Source organism: Balaenoptera acutorostrata, chromosome 19 (genome assembly GCF_949987535.1).
Source record: "Balaenoptera acutorostrata chromosome 19, mBalAcu1.1, whole genome shotgun sequence".
Lineage (NCBI taxonomy): Eukaryota > Metazoa > Chordata > Mammalia > Artiodactyla > Balaenopteridae > Balaenoptera > Balaenoptera acutorostrata.
In genome coordinates, this window is record NC_080082.1 from 65,979,242 (window position 1) to 65,985,045 (window position 5,804).

The 5,804-nt window shown below is 39.4% G+C and overlaps 1 pseudogene; it reads right to left on the reverse strand.

The window, feature by feature from the left end:
• Window positions 1–709: 709 nt before the first annotated feature.
• LOC114236877 (vomeronasal type-1 receptor 1-like) lies at window positions 710–1,582 on the reverse strand (annotated as a pseudogene).
• Window positions 1,583–5,804: the final 4,222 nt, after the last annotated feature.

The window sequence follows — 5,804 nt, forward strand, 5'->3', positions numbered from 1 at the left end:
GTTTTTAATGTAATTGTATAGATAGATAGGTAGAGAGAAAATGTGTATTTATCTACATTATTTATATTCTTATTCCTTCACAATCATAAGAATAATTGTAGAATTACAGTTCTATAATTGTAGAATTGGAAAAAAGTTCTTTTGAGGTGGATTACCTCATCTTCCTTTGAGAACTGGAGAAGGCCCATGTGACAGATGGTCCCATTGGTACCGACCAGACAATTCCACACTTACTGCTTCTGATTACATTTCTGGGGAAGATTGTAACTGCAGCTATGTTAGGTATTAAGTCTTGGTGTTAGCACGAGTGACTCCACTTAGAGGCTGTTGTTTCTGGTTTAGCAAAGTGAAAAGTCTGATAATTCTATCTTGTGGAGAAAAGCAATGTTTATGCCATGGTAACTTTTTTGAATTCTGTCTGCACATGAATGCATCGCTCTGTGTTTGCCTGTGTATTCATATATATATATATTCCTATTTTTTTTGTTTGTTTAGTAAAAAGGATTCATAATTTGTGTATAGATATGTTGTTTGCTCACTTAACAAGAGTTATTCTTATTTACTATTATATCGCCAATTCTAGCAGAATAATTTGGACTGACAATCATGTAATTTAAAAAATTAAAAATACAAATTAATATTGATCCAACTGGAGAAATCAGAAGACTTATAGCTGTTTGAGCTTGATTAGGAAACTTTTTTTCCTGGTTCAGAAATCACGGAAGAACTTAGAGACATGGGTGTCACTGCTGATGAACACAAAGGAAAGCAGGGAAAATGATGCTATTAGCACAGAGGTGTCCATTAGCCACTGCTTTGGATTCACAATAAGAGTAATGCAAAGACTCAAAATGGAAGAGAGACAATAAACGTAGACAAAGGAGCTCACTATAATCAGGGTGGTGCGTGTGGCTCTAGCCTCATGGGAAGGTCTGGGGGAGAGTCTGTTGCTGTGAATGTGTTGGACTTGTTGCTTGTGCCTGTGAAGGAAAAGGACCATGTACCCACTAGTCCAGATCATGAAGCCCAAACATATAACATCCATGTAAGATAATATAACTGCATGTAATAAGCTGATAAATTTATCAGGCATGAGTGAGGAATGGTATCCATAATTTGATTTTACACTTATATTTTTGCTACTTCTTGGACCAATTACTCTAATAGGAATGCAGACATTTAGCAAGAGTTGTAGGATCCAGAACAGAAAACTACAGAAGCCAATACACTTTGTGGATCGAATTCTGAAGTACACCCACAGAGGTTCTGGGGCAAAACTTAATGGCCTAGAAACCACTCAGAAGGCTGGTAGTGCTGAGAGAAACCCCTCTGGCCACTTTGTGTAAATAGAAGACAAGTTTACATCCAGCATCATCCAGGAAATATTTCAATCCAAAAGCTGCCATTGTCTGTGGGATCCCTCTGGAGAAGAGAGACAAGCTGTTGGCTAAGGCCAGTGGTTGACAATCTGATCTGTGGATCTCAACTCCTATCCAGTCAACAAAGTGAAGTTTAAATGACAAAGGAAGGAGGAGTTTCCCAGGATCCCATCTCCAGTCTGAGTGAGGAAGATGATTTCCATTTCCAGGTTAGCATTCCCTTAACTTTCTTCTTCTTTTTTTTTTTTTTTTTAATTTATGTTTGGCTGCGTTGGGTCTTCGGCAGGCTTTCTCTAGTTGTAGTGAGCGGGGGCTATTCTTTGCTGTGGTGTGCGGGCTTCTCATTGCGGTGGCTTCTCTTGTTGCAGAACATGGGCTCTACGCGCGGGCTTCAGTAGTTGTGGCACGCGGGCTCAGTAGTGTGGCACATGGGCTTAGTTGCTCCACGGCATGTGGGATATTCCTGGACCAGGGCTCGAACCTGTGTCCCCTGCATTGGCAGGTGGATTCTTAACTACTGCGCCACCAGGGAAGTCCAAACCTTCACTTTCGTATCTAGGAGATATTGATTTTAATTTGAGATAGAAATAAATGAATAAATGCTAGAAAGATAAATGAACATAAATGTGTCACCTTCTTCTGCTCAGCTGTATCTACTGCTGAACATAGCACATGATTTCCTCTCTTTTGGTAACACATTTGCTTACTTTAACTGGATTATAGCAGTACATACTTATGGGTGCAGTGGTTATTAATTAAGGTCTTATGATGGAATTCATCCAAGTGTTCATATGAGGGGGTATTTGAATAAAGGATGCACCATTCACACAACATATTTTCCTACAGCCATGAACTGAATGAAGATCATTTTCCTCCATGTATGAAATTACCTTCAGGATTTATTCTTAAGTGAGAAAAGGCAAGTGGGTTAGGAGATGTTTAGTATTCTACAATTATTCTTATGATTGTGAAGGAATAAGAATATAAATAATGTAGATAAATACACATTTTCTCTCTACCTATCTATCTATACAATTACATTAAAAACAATTAAAGAATGAACTATAACCTTCAATAAATAATGATATAGAGGGGCAGAGATTAAACAATGTGGAGGGACAGGAATAGAAACTAGATATATCTGAATTAATTTACCTCAATTATAATTTTGACTTTGGGGTAAATATAAATATTTCACTTATTTATTAAACTATATTATATCAAAATGAAATTAAAACAATCAATCAAATTTACTGACAAAAGTAAAACAAATATATAAATCTCATTGTGTAATAAAGTCGTAGTCTATCCATACAAAATAGTAATACTTAAAGTACTTTTTTATTTTTGGCCTCACTGCACAGCTTTCAGGATCTTAGTTCCCTGACCAGCGATCCAACCTGGGCCCCCGGCAGTGGAAGCACAGAGTCCTGACCACAGGACCTCCAGGGAATTCCCCAAGTACATTTTTTTTTTTAAATTATTTATTTATTTATTTATGGCTGTGTTGGGTCTTCGTTTCTGTGCGAGGGCTTTCTCCAGTTGCGGCAAGCAGGGGCCACTCTTCATCGCGGTGCGCGGGCCTCTCACTATTGCAGCCTCTCTTGTTGAGGAGCACAGGCTCCAGACGCGCAGGCTCAGTAATTGTGGCTCGCGGGCCTAGTTGCTCCGCGGCATGTGGGATCTTCCCAGACCAGGGCTCGAACCCATGTCCCCTGCATTGGCAGGCAGATTCTCAACCACTGCGCCACCAGGGAAGCCCCCCAAGTACATTTTTAAAAACAGTTTGGACTATACATTTGTACTGAAACATATCTATGCAAAATCCCTATGGAGATTTAAAAAATTTACTCATGTTTATATTTCAAGAAAATATTTATATTTAAAATTAATAAGTACATTATACAAGAGATTTGTCACAGTTTGATCAAAAGTTAGAAAAAATGAAAGGAAACAATTTAAGTAAAAATTATATCATTTTAAACTTGATTGGAAGAATGAACTTAAACTTGATCTATATTTGTTTAAATCATATATGTATATTCTATCTCCTCTCATTAAAGGGATCTACAGATGATAGCCCTGTCCTGAGTAATTACCATCCAAATTACTCAGGCTGTGTTCTCCAAATGCACTTTCTCATGAAAGAAAATAACATCTTTAAAAAAATTGTCAATTCCAGATCTAGTGCAGGAAATGTTCAAGATGGAACATCTATTCAATCCAGGACACAAGGACAGTCTACCACACAACTGGGGTCACGTGAGAATGAGGATGCCACAGGATTCAACTTGAAAAGCATCCCCCTCCACAGTCATGATACAAATTAAATCTCAAAGAAAATTACCTGGACAAGTTTTAAACGCATCAAGTACTTTAAGTAACCACATGCTCATAATGCTACAAAGCCAGAGTCAGAAGCCTTTCAGAAAGTTAAGGAATTGACTAGTTATTCTGGAAACAGAAAAATAAAGGGAAATATGAATGATTTCTACTGTCTTTCCAGTACAGACTATTTCAGGGTAATCAAATAGAGGATGCAGAAAACTTTTTTGTAGAAGGATTCTAAGCGAAAATACAAAAATGATAATAGAATATTAACATTCTGCTTCCTCTAGTATAGTAGTGTATCTACAGAATGATCATCAGTGACAGCTGCAACCAACCGATAACAGGCTGTGGGAAATTGATACTGGATCACATGGTCGTGCTGATCAATCCTCATGTCACAGAAAGGGCTACATACAGCCTGTCATAATGGCCCTCCATTGTAGGCAATAAGAAGGACATTGTACCGCCTGGGAAGTATCCTTGACAAAAAGCTGAACCTGCATTAGACCACCCTTTGGAGCAAATTATGCATTTATTGGCCATTTGGAAGAATGTATTAGGCAATATCAAAAAGCTGCAATTAGATAGTAGAATGATGGAAATGATCTTGTACAAATGATCCATTTTCTTCTCCACGAAAAAAAAAGGTTTTGAAGGAGGGAGAAATATTAATTACAAGTGGTCTAAAAGACAAAATGACTGGATCCTGATTCAAATGATCTAAAACGGACATTTTCTGCGGGGAGGAAATTTGTTATGTGTAAACTGTGACCATGTATTTGATGTCACTGTTATTTTTGTAGGTGTGAAAAGCACATAAATGTTCTGCTCATGAATGAATTCTATGTTTTAGAGATACATTCAGGATTATTTACTTTTAATTTTTTAAAAAAATATTTTCTTTCTTTTAAAAAAATTAATTAGTTTATTTATTTTTGGCTGCGTTGGGTCCTGGTTGCCGCGCGCCGGTCTTCTCTAGTTGCCGCGAGTGGAGGCTACTCTTTGTTGCGGTATGCGGGTTTCACATTGCGGTAGCTTCTCTTGGTGCGGAGCACGGGCTCTAGGTGTGCGGGCTTCAGTAGTTGTGGCTCATGGGCTCTAGAGCACAGGCTCAGCAGTTGTGGCGCAGGGACTTAGTTGCTCCGCGGCATGTGGAATCCTCCCGGACCAGGGCTCAAACCCGTGTCCCCTGCATTGGCAGGCGGATTCTTAACCACTGCGCCAACAGGGAAGCCCCCGTTTAGATCTTTAACATGTAGTCAGTTGAATTTTGTTTATCAACAACCTTCTATTTTATAAATGTACAGAGAGTAGTACTCCTTAATAAACAATAGCCAATGTTATATTTCATACAAGAGAAACTGTCAACTGTGCAGTACAAAAAGGAATGTGCATGTGTAAAACAGATTTATGTTTTTTAGATAAAACGATTTAATGTTTTATGGATAAGACGGTGTTTCTCACTGAGTTGGGCATAATCATTAATCATTGACTACCAGGAAGGAGAGGCCCAGATCCCACCACATCCGGCTTCGTTAGAGCCGTCCAATATGCCTCCTCTATCTTGTCTACTGTGGCCTAGGTGATATTTTTTTTTCTTTAAATTCCCGGACAAAACGTACTAAAGCTCACAAAAAAGACTTTAATGCCTCAGTCTGCGTGCATTTACAGGACAATAAGATAATGTATAATCACTTGCATCTACCAGACAATGTTCGCATCTACCAGACAAAGTTCGCATGGAATCCGAATATCTAAACACTTCAGAGATCAATAGCATTGAAGGATTTCTAAATGCACTTCGGACCCCCAGAAATTGGCCTTCGCCCCTTTAAGAGGAAGCGAAGCTTCTCTCCGACCTAGAAGAACAAGGCCTTCAGTTCTGAGCAGCCCCGGGGCATTGCTTGACCCTTTCCCTGGGAGATTCCAGCTAAGGCGCCGCTCCTGCGGGCCTGTGTGGCGGCGGGAACTCCATTACCCAGAAAGCTATGAGCTGAGCGGCAGCGATGAACACCCAATGAACATCCAGACTTTCGGCATTTCCGTGAGGGGGCACTGGGCGAAGGCGGGACTTCCGGTATTTTGTGGCGGTCA